Source organism: Pelecanus crispus, chromosome 2 (genome assembly GCF_030463565.1).
Source record: "Pelecanus crispus isolate bPelCri1 chromosome 2, bPelCri1.pri, whole genome shotgun sequence".
Taxonomy (NCBI): Eukaryota; Metazoa; Chordata; class Aves; order Pelecaniformes; family Pelecanidae; genus Pelecanus; species Pelecanus crispus.
In genome coordinates this window covers 168594732-168607815 of record NC_134644.1, presented here as the reverse complement: position 1 = coordinate 168607815, position 13084 = coordinate 168594732, and positions in this window count along the sequence as shown.

The following is a 13084-nucleotide window of genomic DNA, read 5'->3' as shown; positions in this document are numbered from 1 at the left end:
AGAACTGGTAAAAAAATTTCCGATAGCATTGTTTCCTACCAGAAGATTTGAATTGTACTGTTAAGATGTAACAATTTAAAATGTGGTAAATTATTGAAAAGTATTGCTAGAAGTTAAAAGAATAAAGGTAATATGCTATGTTATAACATGAAAAGCTAAAAGTATGACTTAGACAACTAGAATTTGAAACTTACTAAAGGGCAACTTTGTGTAGTGTTTGAGATGAAGCAGGCAGAATTATAAAATAAAAATAAAATATTGCAGCGTAAATTCCTCCCTGGAAGTGTTCAAGGCCAGGTTGGATGGCGCTTTGAGGAACCTGATCTAGTGGAAAGTATCCCTGCCCGTAACAGGGGAATTGGAACTACATGATCTTTAAGGTGTCTTCCAACCCAAACCATTCTATGAAATTTTTCGTATGTTAGATTTCACTCTTTAATGAGAGTCATATTCTTAAGTAACTGAAAGTGTGTTAAAGGCCATGATTCAGCTGAAACAATATAGGGCAATTCTTGTTTTCAAGGACTCATCATTACGTCTCTGTTTTGAGGATCCAGCAGGTGATTCTTTAAGAGGAAGGATTTTTAGAAAACATGAGCTTAGTAATTCCTGAACATACAGTGCATTCTGTGAGTTCTTTTTTGACTTCTTCCCCTTCTTGTCCAAATTACTAGATGTCTTTGAAGTATAGATCCTCACATTTTGGGAAACATGATACATTTCTAACATTAGATGCTCAGAGTAATTTAGTAGAGTGCAATGTCTTACAGTAGTTAGACTGTCTACATTAGGTCTGGCCTTTAATTGTGATATAATGAACTTCAGATGACGTTTCTTTCTTTCTTCTCTGAGCTTCTATTACACAAAAATGAATGAGTAACCTCCCTCACATTTCTATTCATCCTGTAAATATAAGGCTGTAGAATGTCTCTTTTCACAGAATAAATGAGGACTTTGTCACTGATGAACATTAAATTGTAAATAATTTTTTTGCCATTCACATGGCCTGAAAACAACATAATCTGAGATCACTATAATGTTCCAGAGTTGCAAAATATTCTTTGTGACATGTCCTCTTCATATTTTCCTTTTCACCAACACAAACCAAAACTTTATAATGGAGGACATTTTATTGCATATTGTCCTGGTTTTGGTTGGGATAGAGTTAATTTTCTTCCTAGTAGCAGGCACAGTGCTGTGTTTTGGATTTAGTAGGAGAAGAATGTTGATAACACGCTGATGTTTTAGTTGTTGCTGAGTACTGCTTATGCTAGTCAAGGACTTTTCAGCTTCCCATGCCCTGCCAGGTGCACAAGAAGCTGGGAGGGGGCACAGCCAGAATAGTTGATGCAAACTGACCAAAGGGCTATTCCATACCATGTGACATCATGCTCAGTATAGAAACTGGGGGGGTTGGCCGGGGAGCAGCGATCGCTGCTCGGGTACTGTCTGGGTATCGGTCGGTGGGTGGTGAGCAATTGCATTGTGCATCACTTGCTTTGTATATTATTATTATCATCATTATTATATTGTTATTATTATCATTATTATTTTATTTTATTTCAATTATTAAACTGTTCTTATCTCAACCCAGGAGTGTTTCTCACTCTTACTCCTCCAATTCTCTCCCCATCCCACCAGGGCAGGGGGAGTGAGCGAGCGGCTGCGTGGTACTGAGTTGCTGGCTGGGGCTAAACCACGACAACTATATTTAAAATGACTATAAAAAAGAGATCTCATTTGTCCATGCAAATTACCAAACCATAAACAGATCTATGACCCATTAATATTTCTGAAATGGCAAAAGAATGAAACAACATTAAATATAACTGGCATTAGAACTGGGAAAGAAGGAAAAATGTTTTAATTAGAAAGTATGAACAGCTCAAAGATATTTAAAAAAACCAAACCAAAACAAAACAATTGAACACCACAGTGGCTAGGTTTTAGACAGCAGGCTCCTAGACAGCAATTCAGAGCTCTCTGAAGGATCTCTGGCATCTGTGTAGGGAAAAGCAAAATACCTCTGAGTGTCTATTCAGGGATATCTTTATTCTGAGTGGGGAGATACCACAAGCCAACCAATGGGAGGCCTAGCCAAATGTCTGGGTCCGAAAGCATAGACTTTCTGGAACTTACACACTTGTCATGGTTTAACCCCAGTCAGCAACTAAGCACCACATAGCCACTCGCTCACCCTGTCCTCCCCACCCCTTGGGGAAAAAAAAAAAACAAACGTGGGTTGAGCTAAAGGCAGTTAATAGGACAGCAGAGGAAGCAAAAATAATAATAATAATAATAATGAATATACAAAACAAGTGATGCACAATGCAACTGCTCACCACCCGCCGACCGATGCCCAGCCAGTTCCCAAGCAGCGATCCCTGCCTCCCGGCCAACTGCCCCCAGGTTATTGAGCATGACATCACGTGGTATGGAATAGCCCTTTGGCCAGCTTGGGTCAGCTGTCCTGGCTGCGCCCCCTCCCAGTTTCTTGTGCACCTGGCAGGGCATGGGAAGCTGAAAAGTCCTTGACTAGCATAAGCAGTACTTAGCAACAACTAAAACATCAGCATGTTATCAGCATTATTCTCATACTAACTCCAAAACACAGCACTGTGCCTGCTATTAGGAAGAAAGTTAACTCTATCCCAGCTGAAACCAGGGCAACACCTGCAACAAAAACCTACTTTAATATCTGCAGCAGAAACATCCTAGGTATATATCAGCAATGACTCCTCCGAAGGACTGAGAAAGTTTCACTCTTCTCCCTAAAACACATTAGCAAACAGCAGTACTATTGTTCAACTTTATGTCATAGTCTATCTTGACTTTTCCTCTCAAGCTCTATCCTCCCTATTTCCCTGGACCTAGGTAAGTAAGCCTTACCACATTAACAGGACTTACTTCAATATCTCTTTTTTGTATTTTTTTACTTGCAGGACAGCACATGAAAAAATGCTAACATAAGGCAACCTGAAAAGTAAACAGGGAAGTGCAATCTTCTAGCATCCAAAGACAATGAAATTTGATTCTCACTCTATACAATTCTAAAACATTATTCATCTTCCAGGCTGAGCACTAGAAAAGTCTGCTCAGCAGTATTCTCACCAGGGAAAGCTATACAGCTAGACAGCACAGCTTATTTACAGACAACCTGTTTTGGTTTTTTTAATAAGTTCCCACATCTTATTTATTCTAACTGTGTTGGAATAATCTAATCAGTGCTATCATTATAAATGTCTAATTTCAATTTGTTGCTCAATATGTTCTGTAACTCAAAGCACCTTCTCTGATTTAAGCATTGTCAGCAAAAGGTCCATATGTGTATTTACACTGTCTGCAAGGCTTGAGTCTACAACCTAGATGCTGATATATTTCCCAAATAAGTAGAAGTCCTGCCTTCAGTGAGCAATTTGGTCTTACCACTTAGTCCAGTACCATTTTCTATGCTATTTCTAACCATGCTGGGTGCCTGTAGTGTAGATTGTGTACAACATAGCATGGCCACATACACTGAGTAGCAATAGCCTCTGAGCCTGCCTCGCAAGATGTGCTGCTGTGAGAAAAGCTTGTGGGGTCAGTAGAAGAGTGAGTAAGAATGAACCTGATTCTGATGTTTAGTGGTTAGATGGAAAATTTGGGACAGGGCAGGGCAGGTTTCCAGTCAGGCTTGTGTCTAAGTCCCATTAGAACTTAAGTGCCTTGTTGAATCTAAACCTTAATTAGAAACTGTCCTTACCAAATGTCAAAATGTTCCTTTTCCCTTCATAAAACATTAATGACCACTAGAAATGGAGAAAATGGGCATCATAATTCCCCTCTGTCAAAGTATCAGGACTCCAGTCCACATGGTTTCCTCTATACTAGCATGCAGGTAGACTTGCACACAGAGCTCAAACAAGGTAAATACAGTCTCTGCTACTTTTTTTTCTTTTTTTTTTTAATAATGCTGAACACTACTTCTAGGTCACAGGGAGAAATTTAAAATACTAGAAAAGGAAATGGTACTACATGCACCAAACACAATAAAAATAACTAGTTCCCATGAGGCTCTCTCTGAACCTTATGAATTGCTTGTGGAAATAATATTAAGCACCTCAACCTCTATAAACATGGCCTTATGTTATAAGCAATTTTCCTGTAATAACAGTGTCAAGAAAAACCACTGTGATTTCATAAAATAGCTTTGCTGCTATTAATGTGTTATCCTTTTTTTAAAACTTTATAGCCCTGAAGGCATAAGAAGGAACTTAGTCAAAAGGGCAAATATTGCTCAAGGACTTCAGTGAAAATACTCCATGCATTAGACCCGCAGCTGGTCTAAACTGAAACAGCTCCTTTGAAGTCTTCAAAAAGGGCAAGAAGGAGGACCCACAAAACTACAGGCCAGGCAGCCTCACCTCCATCCCTGGAAAGGTGATGGAACAGCTCATTCTGGAGGTCATCTCTAAGCATGTGGAGGAAAAGAAGGTTATCAGGAGTAGCCAACATGGATTCACAAAGCGGAAATCATGCTTGACCAATCTGATAGCCTTCTATGATGGCATGACTGGCTGGGTAGATGAGGGGAGAGCAGTGGATGTTGTCCACCTTGACTTCAGCAAGTTGAAACTGTGTCCCATAACATTCTCATAGGTAAGCTCAAGAAGCGTGGGCTAGATGAGTGGACAGTGAGATGAACTGGGAACTGGCTGAATGGCAGCGCTCAGAGGGTTGTGATCAGTGGTGCAGAGTCTAGTTGGAGGCCCGTAGCTAGAGGTGTTCCCCAGGGGTCAGTACTGGGTCCAGTCTTGTTCAACTTATTCATTAATGACCTGGATGAAGGGACAGAGTATACCCTCAGCAAGTTTGCTGATGGTACAAAACTGGGAGGAGTGGCTGATACACCAGAAGGCTGTGCTGCCATTCAGCGAGACCTGGACAGGCTTGAAGAGTTGGGCAGAGATGAACCTAATGAAGTTCAACAGTGTCAAGTGTAGGGTCCTGCACCTGGGGAGGAATAACCCCATATACCAGTACAGCTTGACAGGGGTTGGCCTGCTGGAAAGCAGCTCTGCAGAGAAGGATCTGGGAGTCCTGGTGGACAAGTTAACCACGAGCCAGCAATGTGCTCTTGCGAACAAGAAGGCCAATGGTACCGTGGGGTGGATTAGGAAGAGTGTGACCAGCGGGTCAAGGGAGGTTATCCTCCCCCTCTACTCTGCCCTGGTGAGGCCACATCTGGAGTATTGTGCCCAGTTCTGGGCTCCTGTCATGGTTTAGCCCCAGCCAGCAACTAAGCTCCACGCAGCCGCTCGCTCACTACCCCTGCCCTGATGGGATGGGGGAGAGAATCGGAGGAGTAAGAGTGAGGAACACTCCTGGGTTGAGATAAGAACAGTTTAATAATTGAAATAAAATAAAATAATAATGATAATAATAACAATATAATAATGATGATGATAATAATATACAAAGCAAGTGATGCACAATGCAATTGCTCACCACCCGCCGACCGATACCCAGACAGTTCCCGAGCAGTGATCACAGCGATCACACCAACCTCCCCCAGTTTCTATACTGAGCATGATGTCACATGGTATGGAATAGCCCTTTGGTCAGTTTGGATCAACTATTCTGGCTGTTCCCCCTCCCAGTTTCGTGTGCACCTGGCAGAGCATGGGAAGCTGAAAACACCTTGACTAGCATAAGCAGTACTTAGCAACAACTAAAACATCAGCGTGTTATCAACATTCTTCTCCTACTAAATCCAAAACACAGCACTGTGCCTGCTACTAGGAAGAAAATTAACTCTGTCCCAGCCGAAACCAGGACAGTTCCCCAGTTCAAGAAATGCAAGGAACTACAGGAGAGAGTCCAGTGGAGGGCTGCAAAGATGATTAGGGGACTGGAGCATCTCTCTTATGAGGAAAGGCTGAGAGAGCTGGGTCTGTTTAGCCTGGAGAAGAGTAGACTGAGAGGGGATCTTATCAATGCTTACAGATATCTTAAGGGTGGGTGTCAGGAGGATGGGGCCAGACTCTTTTCAGTGGTGTCCAGTGACAGGATAAGGGGCAATGGGCACAAACTGAAACACAGGAAGTTCCATCTGAACACGAGGAAAAACTTCTTTACTTTGAGAGTGACAGAGCACTGGAACAAGTTGCCCAGAGAGGTTGTAGAGTTTTCTTCTCTGGAGATATTCAAAACCCACCTGGACATGATCCTGTGCAACCTGCTCTAGGTGAACCATTCTGTGGTTCTGTGATTCTGTGAAATTATTTACGCTGGCTAATTATCTGGCCCATACGGTTAATATTTTTAAGGCCACCCAGTAATGTGGGTTAACTCACCACCATTCTCACTGACTCTAGCAGGAGCTGTAGTTAGTTGCTGCTTCAAACAATAATGCTTTTTAAATAGCTTCATATTAAATACCAAAGTGCAGGAACAATGAAAATTAGTGAATACTTTTTGAAGACTTGACTCATTTGATTCAGTGTCAACCTCCAGAGTTTATCACTATGTAATACAAAAGACAGTGATCAATACTCCCATAGGATGAATAACATATTAAAATTTTTTAAATATCTTAAATGTGACAAAAAGAATAATCAAGAGAAAGCTGCCCTTTACAGGGAGGTAGCACTATTCCCCCTGTCACCTTTGAATTAGGGAAACAGGAAGCTTTTAAAGCAGTTATAATCTAAGGCCTTTTAAATCTAGACCTGAACACCTTTTTTTTCAGAGCTTAATTTTTTCACCAACAATGGCATTATAGACATCTTAAAACTGCTTTGATAATTTGACCTTAATTCACTGAATAATTTCAACTAGGGGTAGGGAGAGAACAAAAACACAGTTCCCAGCTGAATTCTCAAAAGAACTAGAGCAGAGATCATTTCTCTTTTATCTGGTGACCGAATGAGTGTTGACCAGCCTGTGAGGGAGCAGGCCTAGTTCTCTGTAAATGGTTTGGAGTTCTTCTCCCATTACCCCTAAGAAGAGTGCTCCAACCACTGCAAACTCCATGTTTCCAGTTCTGCTTCTTGAAGCTGTGTTCCTTTGCATGAAACACTAACTGGAAAAGGGACTGGGATCAAGGCAGTTTGTCCCTCAGGATGCTGTCTTGACTGCCAACATACACTGCAGAATGAACAGTAAAATTGAGAGATAAAGCAGAACAGGTCTGACAGGAAAGACTGAGAGGCACCTTCCTCAAACATCTCCAGTTTATGGGTTTAGGGTCTACTGGGGACAGCACTGTACAAGTCCTCTGTCTGAACCTACAGAAGTGTTTGAAACAAACTTTCCTGTGTCCTCATAAAACCTTCTGAAGTATCTGAGTGTCCCTCAGTCTCTCCTAATGACTCTTTCCCATTTTCTATGAAATATTTAATTCCTAATTGAGTCAGAAACTTATGCAACAGCTTCATTGTCACTTGAAATCATGAGGCTGACTTCTCTCCCAGAACAAATGAGTGGAGAACTGGTTTTCTCATTTTCTTAAAAAAAAGTTTTAAGAACATCATGGACACATTACAGAGTCAACTTTTTCTTCTGATTTTTACTACAAATGTTCATCTATGAACTACTTCACTTTCAGCTGTACAAAATATTTTCCCTCATTCAAGTATTACAGATTTGGCAGGAAAACACATATATTCATGCATGCACACATGCACTTTAGTTTTGGACAGCATGAACTTTTTTGTTTATTTGTTTTTGGCTCAGCCGTGAAATGATAGAGAAATTTATTCACTATCCCACTGAAATTAGCATTTTCAAATTAAGGAGACGTAGTTAATTAAAATAAAAAGTTTTATTTAATATAATTTAGTGTATCAGACCTTCTTTGACCTTTGATTATTCAAGAAGTTCTCAACAGATGAATGTCTGGCTCCTTTGAGAGACACTTAAAACTTGAGATTGAAAACCATAGCTGGCTCTGACTCTCCCCAGGCAGAAGGACACTTTCAGTTATTTGTGCAGGAAACAGTCCTTTGCTTGGCTGGTCCTCAGGCTGTGAAATGAACTCCAGCAGGATCCTGGGCCTGTCACAAGCATCACTACTTCCATTCCTAGCTGAAGGAGCACAACTTGCTATCTCTGACAAGCACATAAACCAGAGGGCACCTTAAAACAAAAGAAAGGGGGGGGGGGGGGGGGGGGAGGAGGAGGAAAAAAAGAGAAAAAGAGACCTGACTGAAAGAAGAGACTATACAAACATTTTTTCCCCCAGGATAAGATTAGAGTGGAACGAACTCCACAAAGCAGATGTTTGTTGTGGCACTTAATGTACTACGGGAAGGTGCTCAGATGCCTATGCCTTTGCAGAGCAATTGTAAAATATTTCTTGGCGTGCTTGGAGATTTAATGTTATTAAAAAGTCAAAGTTATCAGATGCAACAAACCAGCCTGGTCTGATTTTTGGCAACTTGTTATTTCATATGGTGCAAATAATCATAAAATCAAATGGCATCTACTTATAATTTTATAGTAATTGCTTCTATAGAACTTGCCAGTTTTTCCATAATAACTTCATGTATAATTAGCATGGAATCTTCAGGCATAAATAACTCTCTAATTAGTCTGTAATCTGTAATTATAATGTACTTACAGACTAGTTATTTGCTTATTTGGACTCTGTAAAATAAAATACATTCCTGATAAAACTTTGATGGAGAATTATGTAGATTTTGTGTTTGGAGATCATTCTTAGACCTGTCAGGAGAAAGAAAACAAGATGTAATACAGTTATTGAAATTAGAAAATGTTCATTAGTTACTACATGTTTATGACAATGGATGATAAAAGAGGAGAAGCAGATTAGGAAAAAAAATCAACAGAAAGATTTACAGAAATCATACAAAAGTAAACACGTACTTTTCAATTTCCTGTGAATCCAGATAACAAGGAGCTCTGGGATGAGAAACAGTAAGCAAGAATATAGAACCATAGCATCGTTTAGGTTGGAAAAGACCTTTAAGATCATCCAGTCCAACCATTAACCCACACTACCAAGTCCACACCAAACCAATCAAGGGTAGACTAGACTAAACCATATCCCCAAGTGCCACATCTACCCGTTTTTTGAACACTTCCAGGGATGGTGACTCCACCACCTCTCTGGGCAGCCTGTTCCAATTCTTGACCACCCTTTCTGTGAAGAAATTTTTCCTAATTTCCAACCTAAACCTCCCCTGGCACAGCTTGAGCCCATTTCCTCTCGTCCTATCGCTTGTTACTTGGGAGAAGAGACCAACACCCACCTCACTACACCCTCCTTTCAGGGAGTTGTAGAGAGCAATAAGGTCTCCCCTCAGCCTCCTCTTCTCCAGGCTGGACACCCCCAGCTCCCTCAGCCGCTCCTCATAAGGCCTGTGCTCCAGACCCTTCACCAGCCTTGTTGCCCTTCTCTGGACACGCTCCAGCACCTCCATGTCTTTCTTGTATTGAGGAGCCCAAAACTGGACACAATATTTGAGGTGCGGCCTCACCAGTGCCGATTACAGGGGGAGTATCAAGACAATGTTTTGTTTCAACTGCTTCTTTTAGGGTCTGGCCTTACCTTATCTTGCCTTGCCTTGTTTTCCCCTTCCCTTCCCTTCCCTTCCCTTCCCTTCCCTTCCCTTCCCTTCCCTTCCCTTCCCTTCCCTTCCCTTCCCTTCCCTTCCCTTCCCTTCCCTTCCCTTCCCTTCCCTTCCCTTCCCTTCCCTTCCCTTCCCTTCCCTTCCCTTCCCTTCCCTTCCCTTCCCTTCCCTTCCCTTCCCTTCCCTTCCTTTCCCTTCCTTTCCCTTCCCTTCCTTTACAGTCTCTCTACCTTCCCTCCTTTGCCTTTTCCCCCTTTTCCTTTTCCTTTCCCTTTTCCCTCTTCCCTTTCTCCTCTTCCCTTTCTCCTTTTCCTTTCCCTTTTCCCTTTTTCTATAAATCAGAGAAACAAAAAGAATAATGCTATTTGATAATCCAGTAAACATCCCACTGGCAAGAAATACATGAGCTACTGCATCTCAGAAGAAAGCCTCAGATGAAAGGATTTACTCAAAAATTACATATCTCAGATGACAGTAAATCTTGGATAAGAGAGTTGGTACATGACATTCCAGGAGGACAGTTTTGTGACAGCTTTAAAACTGTGATATTAAGGTAGTTCTAAAACACTTTCAATGCCGTAAGATGTTTTTCCTTTTTTTTAGAACTTTTCTGAGGCACTTGAAAAGTATGCAACATGAATAATGTTACCTTTTAGCATGTTGCTTAACAGATTTGCCTGTATTTCTGCAATGATGCAGTGATGAATATTGGTAAATTGGCACAGTTACAACTTTTACTGTTAGAATCTGATTACCACACATTGATACAGAGAGGAAAATACCATTGTTCTCAACCTGGTGAAAAACCATTGCAAGAGATGCTATTTGACCTGGAATTGGTCCATATTGTGAAACTTGTCATGTTTCAACATGTCTTTACCATCAGATGACTCATTTGCCAGATTATTTTCCTTCTTTCTTACGAGAAATGCAACGGAACAAGAAGAAAGATAAAATGAGCAGGATGGCTAAAATAATTCCCTTAAGGTTAAATAGAAAAATTAGAAATCAAACCAGAGCTGGAATACAGATTGAAAGTTAATGAATAATTCTTCATATCAAGTTAACTCAAGAACCTAGTGTGCCTGTGAATGGGTGTTATGGACTAGGTTCAAGCTCCCCAGGGAAGTGAAAAGGTTTCTTGTTAGGGAGAATTTAACAACTAGAGCTAGGTTCTGTGCTAGAAGATCCAGACAATTAATAATTTTAAAGAGGAACATGAAATAAAACAGCTCTGGAATTGGAATTGGACTCATTGTGAAAAAATGTCTTACCTTTTTCTGTATTTCACAGAATCACAGAATGACTGAGGTTGGAAGGCACCTCTGGAGATCACCTAGTCTAACTCCTATGCCCAAAGCAGGATCTGCTACTACAGGTTGCCACATCTACTTGGGTTTTTAATATCTCCAAGGATAAAGACTCCACAGCCTCTTTGGGTAACCTGTACTTGTGTTTGATCACCCTCACAGTAAAAGCTTTTTCTTACATTTAAATGGAATTTCCAGTATTTCAATTTGTATCCATTGCCTCTTGTCCTGTCACTGGGCATCACTGAGAAGAATATGGCCCTTCTTGTTTCCCTTCACTCCCCTCACCAGATTCAACTCCAGGTGAACTTTGGCTTTCCTAATCCCATCCTTACGTGCTTGGATAGCCTCTCTATTTTGTTCTTGGGTAATAGCCTGTTTCCACCTCTTGTATGCTTCCATTTTGTGTTCAAGTTTTGCTGGGATCAACTTGTTCATCCATGCAGGCTTCCTGCCACCTTTGCTTGATTTTCTGCTTGTCAAGACGGTCCATTCTTGAGCTTAGAGGAGGTGATCCTTGAATTTCAACCAGCTCTCGTGGGCCTGTGTCTCTTCAGGACTGTTTCCGATGGCATTCTTCCAAGCAGATCTCTACAGCAGCCAAAGTCTGCTTTCCTGAAGTCCAGTGCCATTGTCCTATTTTTTTGACCAGCTTCCTCCTCTTCAGATCCTGAACTCAACCATCTCATGGTCACTGTTTGCAAATATGAGGTCCAGCAGTGTCTCTCCCCTCATCAGCTCCTTGATCATCTGTGTCAAGCAGTTTTCAACAATACACTTCAGGAAACTTCCTGGATTTCTTGTGCTCTGCTGTAACTATCGACGGACAGATAGTAGGGTGGTTAAAGTCTCCCATGAGGACCAGGGCCTGCGCACGTGAGGCTTTTTCCAGTCATCTGGAAGATTAAATTGATGGAATGCAATACAAAAGTAGATGAACAACATACTAGATTGCACTAGATATCATACTGGCATGAGATATGAAATAATTGAGATATTTTTGTTAACTTATTTAAAAATCTTACTTTAAAAAAACCCCATTATTTGGAAAATTGCTAGTTGTTATGATTGTTATAATTGGACTTGATCCCAAAATGAGACAAAAATTCAGAATTTCAGTTCTGATCTTGTCGTTGCATTTTTACATGGCTAAGAATTTTGTTTTCAACTTGCTGTTTTATACTGTATTATAAATCACAAATAAAGAACGGACAACATTTTGATAATAATGAAATTGCATTCTATATTGTGGGTGGTGATATAAGAAGAATTCAACAGGAAACATTTTTATTTCTTTCATTCAATACTATTAAAGAAACAGATTTGCTTATATAAATGGTTTGGATTTTATTAAATATGAACTTTTCAGAAAAAAGTAATTAATTTCCTTTTGAAAAGAAAAGGTCCATTCATATTCAGTAACAATTGTGTAGAAGTTTAATTACTGGTGACCAACACTGTCATTGTATTTCTTCACAGTGGTCAGATAATTTTGCCCCATTGACTGAAAAATACAGTTAAGATAAGGAAGAAAAAACAGAAGACAAGCAATTTTATGTTCTCGTACAGTACTCACAGACTGCATGAATGAATGTGGTATGAATGTCAGATAGAGGATGATTGTACTCCCTCATGAAGCTGCACACAGGCATTTATTCCACATTGTTATACTGCATGGTATGCACTAGAATCATCTGACTCGTGAAGAAGATACAGTCAAATCAGCTATTCCTTGTGTCTGCCCTCAAAATCTTCTTTTAAAAACACTCCTGCATGTAACACTGTAATCTGTCTGTGTTTCCAGTTTTTCAAAGAACTAAGGGCTAGAGGAAATAAATGCTGAGGCCAATATACCATTCAGGGACTCCTTTTTTTTTTTTTTCCTCTGGAAAAAAGAGGGGTAAACAAAAATCATCCTAACATTTATCTGACACATGCTCTTAAGACTGCAGGTAGAACTTTCCTTAGGATCCAACACTAAAGCTCTTTGCTCTCCATCTTTGCTGAGATAACATGGAGGCACCTTATAGTTTTCAGAATCTCCAAAACAGGCAGCCCTGAAACAAGGAGTCTTGAAAAGTCCAATTTCTTTGCTACATTCATCACTTGTGTAGGTGAATTCAGTTAAAATGCAATTAAATAATCAACTAAACCTTTTTAATTTCCAGAGGGCAATAGATTTAGGTTCCAGGGCAGTGT